This window comes from Bos mutus, chromosome 8, assembly GCF_027580195.1.
Source record: "Bos mutus isolate GX-2022 chromosome 8, NWIPB_WYAK_1.1, whole genome shotgun sequence".
In the NCBI taxonomy this organism is placed as follows: Eukaryota; Metazoa; Chordata; class Mammalia; order Artiodactyla; family Bovidae; genus Bos; species Bos mutus.
The window spans coordinates 102,498,575-102,514,449 of record NC_091624.1 but is presented as its reverse complement, the minus strand read 5'-3'; the positions used below and the strand labels follow the sequence as shown (position 1 = coordinate 102,514,449).

Below are 15,875 nucleotides of genomic sequence, written 5' to 3'. Positions count from 1 at the left end.
ATAGGATTCTCTAGGCAAGAACACTGGAGTGGGTTGTCATGTCCTCCTCCAGGGGATCTTCCTGACCCAGGGATCGAACCTGCGTCTCTTACGTCTCCTGCCTTGGCAGAGGGGTTCTCTACCACTAGCACCACCTGGGAAGCCAGTAAATAATAGAGCCCTCCACAAATTTGTTTTCCATCTCTTTTTGGTCACATACTGAAGTGGGTTGCCATTTCCTACTCCAGGAGATCTTCCCAACCCAGGGACGGAACCCTCAACTCTTGTATCTCCTGCACTGGCAAGTGGATTCTTTACTACTTGCACCGCTGGGAAGTCCTAGTAAGGACTTTAGCCTGGTCCAAAATGAAATTAAAAGACGCTTACTCCTTGGAAGGAAAGTTATGACCAACCTAGATAGCATATTCAAAAGCAGAGACATTACTTTGTCAACAAAGGTCTGTCTAGTCAAGGCTGTGGTTTTTCCAGTAGTCATGTATGGATATGAGAGTTGGACTATAAAGAAAGCTGAGCTCTGAACAATTTATGCTTTTGAACTGTGGTGTTGGAGAAGACTCTTGAGAGTTCCTTGGACTGCAAGGAGATCCAATCAGTCCATCCTAAAGGAGATCAGTTCTGGGTGTTCATTGGAAGAACTGATGGTGAAGCTGAAACTCCAATACTTTGGCCACCTGATGCGAAGAGCTGACTCATTTGAAAAGACCCTGATGCTGGGAAAGATTGAGGGCAGGAGGAGAAGGGGATGACAGAGGATGAGATGGTTGGACGGCATCACTGACTCAATGGACACGAGTTTGGGTAAACTCCGGGAGTTGGTGATGGACAGGGAGGCCTGGTGTGCTGCGGTTCATGGGGTCACAAAGAGTCGGACACTACTGAGCAACTGAACTGAACGGAAAACAGGTAGCTGGTCTTTGCCTTGACTCTTGTAGGTAATCTAGGTCATACCTGATAGGAGTGTCCTTATTTACAGAGGGGCCGCCACACTGGTGCTCTTAGGGTGGAGATTGGCCACACTAAATCTTAGGGTAGGATTAGGGTAGGGGCTGCTATGCTAACAGTCTTAGGATAGGGGCTGTCATGCCAGAAAGGCCAACCATGTGACTGAGGGAGGGGACTTTGGGTAACATGGTATCGGTTGACCTAGAACCTGAGTTCAACCATGCAGGCAATCGATCAATCATACCTATGTACTGAAGCCCCAGTAAAAACTCTGGACACCAAAGTTTGGGACACCACCAGGTTCCTGGGTGGCAATGCTCTGCATAGTGTCACACACAGAGGCCAAGAAGGAGATGACACAGGGGCTCTGCCCTGAGCCCTTCCAGACTCTGCCCTGTGTGACTTTTCCTTTAGCTGACTTTGATCTGTATCCTTTTCCTGTAACCAACTGTAACTGTGGGGATAACAGCTTTTGAGTTCTAAGAAATTATCAAACCTCACAGCGGTTTCAGGAATCCTTTGCATCTTGGTTTGCAAAGTTTTTTCGTCTATGTTGGTATTTTCACCTGAATTCTTACAATCCTCCAATGGTACACGCAGGGAAGGTAGAAATCCCCATTTTACAAGTTAAGGTGCCTCAGTGATAAAGAATCTGCCTGCCAATGTAGGAGACACAGGAAATGTGGGTTTGATTCCTGGGTCAGGAAGATCCTCTAGAGAAGGAAACGGCAACCCACTGCAGTATTCTTGCTGGAAAATCCCACGGACAGAGGAACCTGGCAGGCTATAGCCCATGGGGTCTCAAAGAGTGAGAAACAACTTAGCAACTAAACAACATCAACAGCACATACAAGTCAGATTTGCCCAATGTCATATACCTAGTAAATTTCTGGACCATAACCTGAAAAAACACCTTCTGACTCCTTGTCCAGGATTCTGTTCAATGCATTAAAGCAATGAGAGCAAAGTGAACACGAATCCGGTAAAGGAGAGAGATTTACTCATCATCTTTAGTCTTCCTTAACAGTAAAATATATTTCTGATTGTAGAAACAATGATTTGTAGATAAAATGAAGCTCAGAACATGTGCAGAAATATAAAAAAGAAAATAAAAATCATCCATACTCCTACCAGATAAGCACTTTCAGTATTTTTTATGCATTTCTTTCTAGATATGCATGAGACACACACACACAAAACATACACACATGCACACCAGGACACACAGCTTATTTTACTATAATCACTGCATCATGCTTCTTCCACTTAAAAGCACATTGTGAGTGTTTTCCCCACCACTGAAATTTTTAGTAAATACCATTTATACATACATAATAAATACTTAACACTCCAAAGATGACTGTGTTATTACTTATTCAATTATTCTCTGTCATTGGGCATTTGTACGGAATCCTCTTTTTATCTATGAATGTAAATATTTTTTCTCCATTTTTGAGGCTGCCTCTAGCCTCAGCTATATAAGTGAATTTTCTAAATCAGTGTTTATAAACATTTTTAAGTTTCTTGCTAATCATTAAAGTTGAGCCAATCTTCTCTCCCCTTTGGCAGCATATCTGAGGGTCAGTCTCAGTTACCTTCAGAGTGTTTTTTATCCCTATTAATTTATGGATGGAAGATATTAATAGTAGCCTGTCATTTTATTTTAATGAATTTCATTATTAGTGAGGTAAAATGTCATGCTTATTAATAATTTTAATCATTTATTTTCTCTAATTTTGTTATGTCTTCTTTATGTTGGGTTATTAATATTTTATTCTTAATTGGTCAGTCTACATAATTTTAATTCAAATACTATAGTCATGTAAATTAACATCTAAACAGATGTTATGCTAATAGACAAGAAAAGTATGACAGGGGGATTATGTGAAGAAGATTCATTAAGTATAATAACCATGTTATTGTAAAGCCATTTTAAATCTACTTTAAAAATCGTACTATTTTGTGTTTTGAAATGTTTGAATGATGATTTAACTACATAACTAGTAAAACTGAATATTAAAAATGACATGTTACAAACGTGGCAAAATATACTAGATGAGAAAAACATTGAAATAGATAACTGACAAGAACCTACTGCACAGCACAGGGAACTCTACTCAATGCTCCGTAGTGACCTAAAAGAGAAGGAACTCCAGAAAGAGGGGATATATGTAAACTTAAGGGGCTTTCCTGGTGGCTCAGATGGTAAAGAGTCTGCCTGCAAAATGCAGTAGATCTGGGTTCTCTCTCTGGGTCGAGAAGATCCCCTGGCGAAGGGAATGGCTACCCACTGCAGTGCTCTTGCCTGGAGAATTCCACGGACAGAGGAGACTGGCAGGCTACAGTCCAAGTCCATGGGGTCACAAAGAGTCGGACACGACTGAGCAACTAACCAAACACATGTAAACATATAGCTCTACAGAGCAGAAATGAACACAACATTGTAAAACAACTATAATCCAATAAAATTTAAAAATAAATTAAAATTATTTTAAAAAAGAAAAGCACTGAAACCACACTAGAAATACAGGCAAAAGATGTAAACAGGCAATACACATTGAAAAAAATAAATGCAGATCAAGACATGAAAAGTTCTCAACAGTTTCAGTGATCAGATAAAAGCAAATGAATGCATCTTAAACATTAAAATACCATCTCCTACTCATGTCACTTTGTAAAACTGCTTAAAATCACGCCTAGTGCTGATGAGGACACTGTGAGGCGTCCGGTGTCCTTGGGTGGTGACAGTGAAGATGACAGGACCCTTCTGAAACCCCATGGGCATAGGAAGCAAGAGCCTCAAAGATGAATTCACCCTGATTAACAGTGACCCGGGAAATCAACCTCAGAGATATAAACCCAAAGAAAAGAAAAGGCAGACACAAACACAAAAGCTCGTTCCATCATTGCTATTAATACAGTGGTGAAGTACCATAAGAAATCCAGAAGTCAAACAGAAAGAAACCAACCATGGCACGGCCACATGAGGCGATATCACGGAATCATGCATTACAACTCTGAATCCTACTAAAAGCTGTTACTATTTACTGAACCCTAATAATATGGGAGGCACCTTACCTACTGGATGTTGTTCAATGCTCATACTTTTTCCCCCCAGTTTTTCTCTATTGAGATAAACACACACACACACACACACACACACACACTTTCCAAAATTTACTATCTTAACTATTTTTAAGTATACAATTCAGTGGCATTAAGTAGAGTCATATCGTTGAGCTACCATCACCATCATTTATCTCCAGAATTTTTTTAATCCTGCAAAACTGAAACTTTATATCCATTAAACACTAACTTCCCAATTTCCTCTTCTCCCAGTCCCAGGTGACTGCCATTCTACTTCTGTCTCGGTCCTCTAAACCCCATGTCAGTAGAATCATATTTTATTTTCCCTCTCGTGATTGGCTTATTTCACTCAGCAGAATGTCCTCAAGATTCATCCAGGTTGAAGCCTGTGTCAGAATGTCCTTTTTAAAGGCTGAATAAGATCTCATTGCACAGACGTGCCACATTTGTTTATCCATCTATCTGTCAATGGACGCTTGGGCTGCTTCCACTTTTAGGCTTTCGTGAATAGTGCTTCTATGAATACAGGTGCACAGATGTTGCTCCCAACAATTTCACAACAGGGATGTCGTCCCCATTTTACAGATGAGGAAACCAAGGCCTCACCACAAGTTTTCTCACATAACATCCTGCAGCCAGTAAACGGCAGGATCCAGTGAGGAGCCAATCACGTTTCAACTGAAGGTAGAAAGTCTGGCTCATTCTATGACTCCAAGCCGGCTCCTGAATGTCACTGGAAGTCATCAATGACAGCAAATGTCACACAGCAAGTGGCCCACAGCTGTGGGGATAACTGACACCCAGGTGGTCAAGACTATTTTCCAGGATAGGGTCTTCTTTCGTGGTTGCAATACAGGGTCAGGAAAGATTTCCCCTCACCAGCAAACACTTTCAGACATAATCTGAGCACTGACACTATTTGTAGAGAGGTTTAAAGAGCCTTGGTTGTTTAAAAGAAGGTACTGCTATTAAAATTCAGGATCTATCTGCATTGACAAACAGTGTGGAGAAGCCCTTGTCAAACTCACCTTTAAGTTTCTTTATTTTATTTCTCCAAAGAACAAGAGCTTGTATAAAAATACACAGTGCAAATGATCAAAAGGATTAAGGGGGCCAGCAACCACTTACAGAAATGCCCATGCCTCTAAGAACTCACCGATGTGCTAGGCTAATTTGATTCCCAAGACCAATCTGCAAATAGTTTCTGGTGCTTCCAAAGATGAAAGGCTATATCTTTAAAATACTTTGAGTCATTTCTTCACATAACATCGTGCAAATAGCATGACAGATGTGATGTGCAAGTGTGCTTGTTAACAATTCACAGTAGTATTATAGGTGCTTTAATGTTGTCGTTCAAAGTACCTTGAGAGGAAACATGCAAAGGACAAATGTCTTTCTGAGTGTGGCCCCTTGCTGCTTTACCTCGTGACTCCAAAGGGAGGTGAAGGAACACCAAGGGGTGGACTACGGACAGTTATTCCTTATGAGACAAAAACGTCGCAGAAGATACACGTGGGAGTGCTCCAGGAGCAGAAAACCACACACCTGGAGTCAGCCAGAGCTCTGTGGAAGCCAAGTCACACACAGAACCAGGTGTGTTTAAAGAGAACCCCAAGACAAATCAGCCAGTTCTGAAAGTCTTCTGTGACTGCTTTCCACCCCACAGGGAAAACACTGTCTTCAGCTCTTCCAGGTCTGCCCCATGAACTGTCACTACTGGTGGCTGGTGAGGAGAGAGAAAGCAGCGAGGTGGCCTCTCCAGAAGACGAGACCGGAAAAGAGGCGGGAAGCTGGTGAGACACAGAGGAGGCAGGGGTGGTAGCAAGGGGACAGCATTGTGCTCTGCTGACAGGCACACTGCTCCCTGGCCACTGTGTGCCCCGGGAGGGAGGACAAAGGGGGCTCCAACCCCAGTCCCCACCACACCCACTATCGAAGGCCCTTTATCTACTTCGCCACTCACTGCCTCAGTTTCTCATCTGCAAAATGGGGAGTCAGAATAGCACCTGGCACACAAGACTCTAAGTCTCTATGCCTTACTAGAAGCTGAACTCTTAAACTGAAAATCAAAGCCACAAGCAATAACTTAAACCACAGTTTTCACAAGCAGTTCAACACTCTGGACTGTGATCCCGGGTCTCTTAGCATTTTCAGTTCAGTTCAATTCAGTTGCTCAGTCGTGTCCGACTCTTTGCAACGCCATGAATCGCAGCACGCCAGGCCTCCCTGTCCATCACCAACTCCCGGAGTTCACTCAGACTCACGTCCATCCAGGCAGTGATGCCATCCAGCCATCTCATCCTCTGGTGTCCCCTTCTCCTCCTGCCCCCAATCCCTCCCAGCATCAGAGTATTTTCCAATGAGTCAACTCTTCGCACGAGGTGGCCAAAGTACTGGAGTTTCAGCTTTAGTATCATTCCGTCCAAAGAAATCCCAGGGCTGATCTCCTTTAGAATGGACTAGTTGGATCTCCTTGCAGTCCAAGGGACTCTCAGGAGTCTTCTCCAACACCACAGTTCAAAAGCATCAATTCTCCGGCGCTCAGCTTTCTTCAGAGTCCAACTCTCACATCCATACATGACCACTGGAAAAACCATAGCCTTGACTAGACGGACCTTTGTTGGCAAAGTAATATCTCTGCTTTTGAATATGCTATCTAGGTTGGTCATAACTTTCCTTCCAAGGAGTAAGCGTCTTTTAATTTCATGGCTGCAGTCACCATCTGCAGTGATTTTGGAGCCCAAAAAATAAAGTCTGACACTGTTTCCACTGTTTGCCCATCTATTTCCCATGAAGTGATGGGACCAGATGCCATGATCTTAGTTTTCTGAATGTTCAGCTTTAAGCCAACTTTTTCACTCTCCACTTTCACTTTCACCAAGAGGCTCTTTAGTTCTTCTTCACTTTCTGCCATAAGGGTGGTGTCATCTGCATATCTGAGGTTATTGATATTTCTCCGGGCAATCTTGATTCCAGCTTGTGCTTCTTCCAGCCCAGCGTTTCTCATGATGTACTCTGCATAGAAGTTAAATGAGCAGGGTGACAATATACAGCCTTGACGTACTCCTTTTCCTATTTGGAACCAGTCTGTTGTTTCATGTCCAGTTCTATTGCTTCCTGACCTGCATATATAGGTTTCTCAAGAGGCAGATCAGGTGGTCTGGTATTCCCATCCCTTTCAGAATTTTCCACAGTTTATTGTGATCCACACAGTCAAAGGCTTTGGCATAGTCAATAAAGCAGAACTAGATGTTTTTCTGGAACTCTCTTGCTTTTTCCATGATCCAGTGGATGTTGGCAATTTGATCTCTGGTTCCTTTGCCTTTTCTAAAGCCAGCTTGAACATCTGGAAGTTCATGGTTCACATATTGCCGAAGCCTGGCTTGGAGAATTTTGAGCATTACTTTACTAGCGTGTGAGACGAGTGCAATTGTGCGGTAGTTTGAGCATTCTTTGGCATTGCCTTTCTTTGAGATTCTCTAGTAGCTCAGCGGTTAAAGCGTCTGCCTGCAATGCTGGAGACCCGGGTTTGATCCCTGGGTTGGGAAGATCCCCTGGAGAAGGAAATGGCACCCCACTTCAGTATTCTTGCCTGGAGAATCCCGTGGATGGAGGAGCCTGGTGGGCTACAGTCCACAGGGTTGCAAAGAGTCGGACATGACTGAGAGACTTCACTCACTTCTTTGGGATTGGAATGAAAACTGTACTTTTCCAGTCCTGTGGCCACTGCTGAGTTGTCCAAATTTGCTGGCATACTGAGTGCAGCATTTTCACAGCATCATCTTTCACGATTTGAAATAGCTCAACTGAAATTCCATCACCTCCACTAGCTTTGTTTGTAGTGATGCTTCCTAAGGCCCACTTGACTTCACATCCCAGGATGTCTGGCTCTAGGTGAGTGATCACACCATCATGATTATCTTGGTCGTGAAGATCTTTTTTGTACAGTTCTTCTGTGTATTCCTGCCACCTCTTCTTAATATCTTCTGCTTCTATTAGGTCCATACCATTTCGGTCCTTTATGGAGCCAATCTTTGCATGAAATGTTCCCTTGGTATCTCTAATTTTCTTGAAGAGATCTCTAGTGTTTCCCATTCTGTTGTTTTCCTCTATTTCTTTGCATTGATCACTGAGGAAGGCTTTCTTATCTCTTGTTATTCTTTGGAACTCTGCATTCAGATGCTTATATCTTTCCTTTTCTCCTTTGCTTTTTGCTTCTTTTCTTTTCACAGCTATTTGTAAGGCTTCCTCAGATTTTAGATGAGAATAAATATAGTCTCTGTGACAGAAGAGTCATAAAGACTGAACGAGGTCAGATGTAGGGACGTTCTGGGGAAGAGGCCAGCTCTCTATACATAGACAGGAGGCATCTCTGCAGGTGGATAATTCTGATTTTATTTATCCATTAAACTAACAGAAACATCGGTCAAGTGTCTACAACCAGGTGTTGAGATGCAGTCCCAGCTGGCACATTCTGGCCCTGATGGGGATGGAGGTCCGGCGTTTTTCTACACTATGAAGAACCCAGATGCTCACTCTTTTGATCGTGTGTAGGGTGGTGGAGGAAGACTGTGATTTTCAAGTTTGATTCCCCACTTTAGAATCAGGAATAAAATGACAGTAAAAGAGTGGTCAATTTGGGTAAAAAGAAACCTCTCGAAGCAGGGCTCTAGGAGCACAAGCTGAGGCTGTGATCTCGTCTTCCTGGAGGAGCTGTGTCCTACCATACTGCCAACTGTGGCACTGGAGAAGACTCTTGAGAGTCTCTTGGACAGCAAGGAGATCAAACCAGTCAATCCTAAAGGAAATCAACCCTCAATATTCATCGGAAGGACTGATGCTGAAGCTCCAATACTTTGGCCACTTGATACAAAGAGCCGACTCATTGGAAAATACTGATGATGGGAAAGATTGAAGGCAGAAGGACAAGGGGATGACAGAGGATGAGATGGTTGCATGGCATCACCAACTCAATGGACATGGGTTTGAGAAGATTTGGGGAGATGACAAAGAACAGGGAAGCCTGGTGTGCTGCAGTCCATGGGGCTGCAAAGAGAAGGACACGACTTAGCAACTGAACAACAACAACACAGCCGTGCTACGGTTGTGACAATTTCCTTCCTATAAGAGCCTCTGTCCATCACAGTTGGTGCAGGCAGGAGACGGCACAGAGCTGCCTGAACAGAGATGAGCAGAAGCCCCCTGGACCCTGGGCTGGGAGCATGGGAGGCCCCTCTCTCTGGCCAGAGCCATGTGCCTGCAGGTTGGTGGGCAGCAGTGATGAGTGGTCACACAGTTAGCACTGGGCTTGCCTCCAGGCCACTGACCAGAATGTGGCCAGGGCACAAGGCACCCCCTTCCTGCTGCCTCCCCCACAGCTGTCCTCTGCCCTCCCGAGCCCCACCTAGTCACCAGGTCTCTTTCTCCATAGCTGGGAGTATGCTAACTTCATTTCCCCATGCCATTTTCCTGACCCAGGCATTCCACACCCCACCTCCACCCCCAGATCCTGCTGCCCCCACGTGAAGCCCACAGTGCACTCCCTCCAGTTATCTGCAATCCAAGTCCTCTCCTATTCTCAAGGTCCTCTTAGGTGCTGCTTCCTCCATAAAGCCCTCCCTGATTATGAGACCTTGAGAAGAGGCATGATGCCCAGGAGAAAGCATAGTAGGTAAGATGAGTTTGAGCAAACTCTGAGAAATGGTGATGGACAGGGGAGCCTGGCGTGCTGCAGTCCTTGGGGCTGCAAAGACTCGGACAAGACTGAGTGGCTGAATAACAACAACACTTCCTGGAGAAAGTGATCAGACACCATGAATGCAAGTGAATACCTTGCTGTTTGGGTCAACACAGTGCTTCGTTTACTCATTAATTAATAAATATTTCCTGAATACTAAGTTCCAGTACTGTACCAAGCACTAGGGATTCAATAGTGGCAAATGTTAATTCAGTGACAACTAAAGACTCTTGCAGTACCGGTACTGCTTATCGTCTGAGTCCAGGTAAAGAATTGCTATTTGGAGGAAAAAGACTTGATCCGTTCTATTTATCCTACAGGCAAGATGGAGGGGAGAAGTGAGCTACAGTCATTTTTTCATTAAATAAAAACGGTTCTTCAATTCCCCTCATCTTTCCCAGCCAACAAGACCAATCCAAACCGTCAAACCAAATCAAAGAGCACAGAAAAAGATCCAGGTGGTTGAAGGGGAAAGGGGAGCAGTGGATGACTAATACCTCCCTTTACCATACAAGATTCAAACCACTACTTTCCTCTTGCTAATTAACTACAAAAGAGGTAAGATGTCAGCTCAGTTTCATTTCTGGCTCCTGCAGATACAAAATGTGATTTCCAACAATGTACTCATTATATAAAAAAATCCCTAATACATCAAAATTGGATGCCCTGTGGAGTTCATTACAGGACTTGAGGAGTGTCTCTACTGTCATTTTATCTTGGCTTTTTTTTTCCTTTTGTCTCATCAGTCACTTAAAGTGTCCAAAGAGAAATGTAAGCTTTAAAAAGCATCCTATTGATTGAAAAGTAGGAAAAAAATACTGTTAGAGCAATTGTAATTTTTTCCTGGTCCACCATGGGGAGACAGGGTGGGAGGTGTGTAATCCTTCAGCAATCATTCTCTCAGAGCACTGCTATAAACACTGTTGAGTACTTTATCAGGAAAATTCCTCAGGAAGACAATAAGCTATAACCATTAGTTTTTCATGCTACGTAAGGTTTCTTAATGCTACAAAGCTAACTAGGAGGTAACGAGTCTAGGAGTGAGTGGCTCACTAGTTTCTGTATCCAACCTGCTGATCATAGGAGCTTCCCTGGTGGCTCAGGTGGTAAAGAATCTGCTTGCAATGCAGGAGACCACGGTTCGATCCCTGGATTGGGAAGAGCCCCTGGAGAAAGGAATGACTACCCATTCCAGTATTCTTGCCTGGAGAATTCCATGGACAGAGGATCCTGGTGGGCTACAGTCCTTGGGATCACAAACAGTCAAACACAACTGAGTGATAAACACTTTTGCTGATTGTAGAGGCTGGCCTTCACCCTCTTTGAACTGTTTGTTTTTGTTTTTTTTTTCCCCAGAACAGGAAGCTTATGGAAGGCCCTATGTGATTGAGTTGATCAATGTCTATTTCCTAGACTGGTACCAACTCCCACCCACCCCAGAGACAAGCAGGCATTATGAGATGTCAGCAAAGCTAACCTGACAAGTGGAGATCACGGCATCCTTGCAGCCAAGAGAAAACACAGTGCTATTCAATGGCTTGATTAATACTAAAAATGGTATTGAATGCTGAGAAACTGATTCCTTGAAGCTGCTAAATTCCACCCAAAAGTACAAAGTGAGGCCTTCTTGTATCTTGTTATTAGTGGGCTCCTCAGAAGAGTGGTTCACAGCCCTATACCTTAGAATCACATAGAACTTTTGGAAAAATACTCTTACACCCCACACTCCACATTTCACCCACGCTGGAATTCTGATACAGGAGGTCTGGGGTCAGGCCTGGGCATATGTATGTACCCTCACACAGCCTGACAGGTACTTTTGATGGAAAGCTGGGAAAGGGAACCATGAAATTGAGCGTTTGATATATGTGGCTACAACAAGGGAGAGGAAACCAGACAGGTGATTTTAACAAAGTCTCAGAATTGCAAGGTACACAAAAGGTCACCTAGCCTAATGCAATATTGTGTTCTACCCCACTGCAACATCCAAATGACTGTTTCAAGAGATAGGGTATATGCAATTTCACAAAATAATCCGTGCCGTTGTTGGAATATCCTGTCGTTGTTGAGTCAGACCTACCTCCCTCTACTCACAGGTCCAGGCTGTGCCTTTTGGGGTCTACTCATTCCTCCACAACGATTGTTGAGAAGGCTTAAGGTTTAGGATATTGCGGAGTAGTGAACTGGGCACTGATTCTGAAATCAGAAGACCTGAACTTGAAGGCATCGCCTGCCAGAGAAGCTGGTTAATCTCTTCTAGTCACAAGTTTCTCATCGTAAAATGGGGGAAATAACACCTGTCCCATCAATCTGGGAGTGTGGCTGAAAGCACTAAATAACAGACATAAAAGGGGGAAGCACTCTGGGAACTGACTGCAGTAATCAAATCTATGGTATCATTACCAGTCTTTCCGTATCCATATACTACGGTAATAGGGAAGAAAAAATGTGACACCATATTAGCTCTGTTTCTTTCATTTTAATCTTTGTATTCTATTGCTTTTGCTGCAAGCTAAGATTGTTGCCTATAGCCTGAAACATACAGCTCATTCTCAAGGCTCTGACCTTTAAAGGTGTAACCCGTTTCTGTTCATATAGAGACAAAAAGTTGCAGATAATGTCTTCTTAGAAGTTTGCAGGAACATTGCAACCTGACCTATATGGTCAGCTGCAAGAAAAAGGATTCCAACACCAAGAAGTTTGTTTGCAACAACTAGTCATGTCTCCCACTACTTTGCCTTTAAAAATGCTTTGCTGAAACCCTTTGGGGAGTTCAGGGTTTGGGAGGCATGAGCTACCCATTCTCCTTGCATGGCTCTGCAATAAATCTTTCTCTGCTCCAAACTTTGATGTTTCAGTTTTTTGGCCTTACTATGTGTCAGGCTCATTGACTCATTGGAAAAGACCCTGATGCTGGGAGGGATTGGGGGCAGGACGAGAAGGGGATGACAGAGGATGAGATGGCTGGATGGCATCACCGACTCGATGGACACGAGTTTGGGTAAACTCCGGGAGTTGGTGATGGACAGGGAGGCCTGGCGTGCTGCGATTCATGGGGTCACAAAGAGTTGGACACGATTGAGCGATTGAACTGAGCTGAACTAAATGTGTCAGGCACACAAACTCACGTTGGGTAGCACTAAGAATGAGACATGTCAAAATAGAACTTCACTACTCAGAAAACTAAGATCATGGCATCCGGTCCCATCACTTCATGGGAAATAGATGGGGAAACAGTGGGAACAGTGTCAGACTTTATTTTTTGGGCTCCAAAATCACTGCAGATAGTGATTGCAGCCATGAAATTAAAAGACGCTTACTCCTTGGAAGAAAAGTTATGACCAACCTAGATAGCATATTCAAAAGCAGAGACATTACTTTGCCAACAAAGGTCCGTCTAGTCAAGGCTATGGTTTTTCCTGTGGTCATGTATGGATGTGAGAGTTGGACTGTGAAGAAGGCTGAGTGCCGGAGAATTGATGCTTTTGAAATGTGGTGTTGGAGAAGACTCTTGAGAGTCCCTTGGATTGCAAGGAGATCCAACCAGTGCATTCTGAAGGAGATCAGCCCTGAGATTTCTTTGGAGGGAATGATGCTGAAGCTGAAACTCCAGTACTTTGACCACCTCATGCGAAGAGTTGACTCATTGGAAAAGACTCATGCTGGGAGAGATTGGGGGCAGGAGGAGAAGGGGACGCCAGAGGATGAGATGGCTGGATGGCATCACTGCCTGGATGGACGTGAGTCTAAGTGAACTCCGGGAGTTTGTGATGGACAAGGAGGCCTGGCATGCTGCGATTCATGGGGTTGCAAAGAGTCGGACACGACTGAGCAACTGAACTGAACTGAATGCAAAGCCGGAAGCTTTCAAACATTCAGGATCTGAGTTAATACAAACAGAACAATATGGACTACTCTCCAAGAAAAGATAGGCTTCTTTGGATAAACTGCCTAGGGCAGATTTAAATCAGAGTGAAAAGACAGCTAGAGAACCTCTGAAATCATGATAACAGAAGGGGTCGTTAAAATCAAGTCAGGTATTTTTTTCATATTCTAAAACTGCTCTCACTCATAATAACATGGATGAGAAAAGGCACCCTTATTTGAAGCTCAACATTGCTAGCTCCCACCATATATGCAGAATTTCCAGAAGAGGTACTTTAAATCATCCAAAGATAATAACTGCCTATTCATTTTGCATACAAACCACATTATAGTTGCTTTTTTTCCTCAGACTGAAGTGCATGAGACATACACTTTGGTATTTATATTGAAACTGATTATATTGAAACCTGCCTGAAAGAACTGCTTTCCCTGAGCACTCACTCTCCTGCTTTTCTTCACTTTCTCACCAAGCACTAGATCTGTACTGCGTAACGTTCTCCTTTAGAATGAACAAACATAAAAATACTTTCAATAAATTGTCAATCATGTTCAATGATTTTTCCTTCAATTGCTTTAAATATTGTCTCATGTCTCTCTTCATTTGGTATCACTATTAGAAAGCATCATAATTGGTTACTAGAACGTTTTAGAAATGTTGTTGTTTAGTTGCTAAGTTGTGTCTGACTCTTTGCAACCTCATGAACTGTAGCCCGCCAGGCTCCTCTGTCCATGGGATTTTCCAGGCAAGAATACTGAAGTGTGTTGCTCTTTCCTACTCCAGAGGATCTTCCTGCCCTAGGGATCGAACCCACATCTCCTGCATCTCCTGCACTGGAGGCAGACTCTTACCCATTGAGCCACCAGGTTTTTTTCTTTTTCTTGCCTTCACTCATTTCTCTCACATCTCACCCCCGCCTCAGGCAGCCACTACCATTCTATTCTCTATATCTATGAGCTTATTTTGTTTTTTTTTTTTTTTGGTGGCTTTAAGATTCCACATATAAGTGAGATCATGTGGCATTTGTCTTTCTGACTTACTTCACTTAGCATAATGCCCTCAAGGTCTATCCAAGGTAGAAGTGTTGTAAATAGCAAGACTTCATTCTTTTTAAAAACAGAATAATATTCTACTGTATATTATACCACATTTTCTTTATCCATTCATCCATCAATGGACACTGAGGTTGTTCCTACTGAAAATAATGCTGCAACAAATATGAGGGTGCATGTTTCTTTCTGAACTCGTATTTTCATTTTCTTCAGATAACAGACAGGAGTGGAATTCTGAACCATATGGTAGGGCTACCTTTAATTTTTTGAGGAAACTTCATACTGCTTTTCATAGTAGATGCACAATTTACATCCCCACCAACAGCCTCATTTCCATTTCTGGATGGGACTTGAAATAGGACCACCAGAGATGGAATTCATTCAACAAGTATTTATGGAGAGTTAGCATGGGCTTGCCAATCTGATCACACGGACCACAGCCTTGTCTAACTCAATGAAACTAAGCCATGCCATGTGGGGCCACCCAAGACAGGAGGGTCATGGCGGAGAGGTCTGACAGCAAAATTGGAAAACTCAGCAGTGACCACAGGACTGGAAAAGGTCAGTTTTCATTCCAATCCCAAAGAAAGGCAATGCCAAAGAATGCTCAAACTACCGCACAATTGCACTCATCTCACACGCTAGTAAAGTAATGCTCAAAATTCCCCAAGCCAGGCTTCAGCAATATGTGAATCGTGAACTTCCAGATGTTCAAGCTGGTTTTAGAAAAGGCAGAGGAAACAGAGATCAAATTGCCAACATCCGCTGGATTATGGAAAAGCAAGAGAGTCCCAGAAAAACATCTATTTCTGCTTTCTTGACTATGCCAAAGCCTTTGACTGTGTGGATCACAATAAACTGTGGAAAATTCTAAAAGAGATGGGAATACCAGACCACCTGACTTGCCTCTTCAGAAACCTATATGCAGGTCAGGAAGCAACAGTTAGAACTGGACATGGAACAACAGACTGGTTCCAAATAGGAAAAGGAGTTCGTCAAGGCTGTATATTGTCACCCTGCTTATTTAACTTATATGCAGAGTACATCATGAGAAACACTGGGCTGGAAGAAGCACAAGCTGGAATCAAGATTGCCAGGAGAAATATCAATAACCACAGATATGCAGATGACAGCACCTTTATGGCAGAAAGTGAAGAAGAACTAAAGAGCCTCT

At 43.3% G+C, this 15,875-nt stretch overlaps 1 protein-coding gene across 2 annotated transcripts in view; it reads right to left on the bottom strand.

Moving 5' to 3' along the window:
- MSRA (methionine sulfoxide reductase A) overlaps window positions 1-15,875 on the bottom strand; it is a 388,272-nt gene that overhangs the window by 139,802 nt on the left and 232,595 nt on the right. The gene's annotated exons all lie outside the window — the stretch shown is intronic.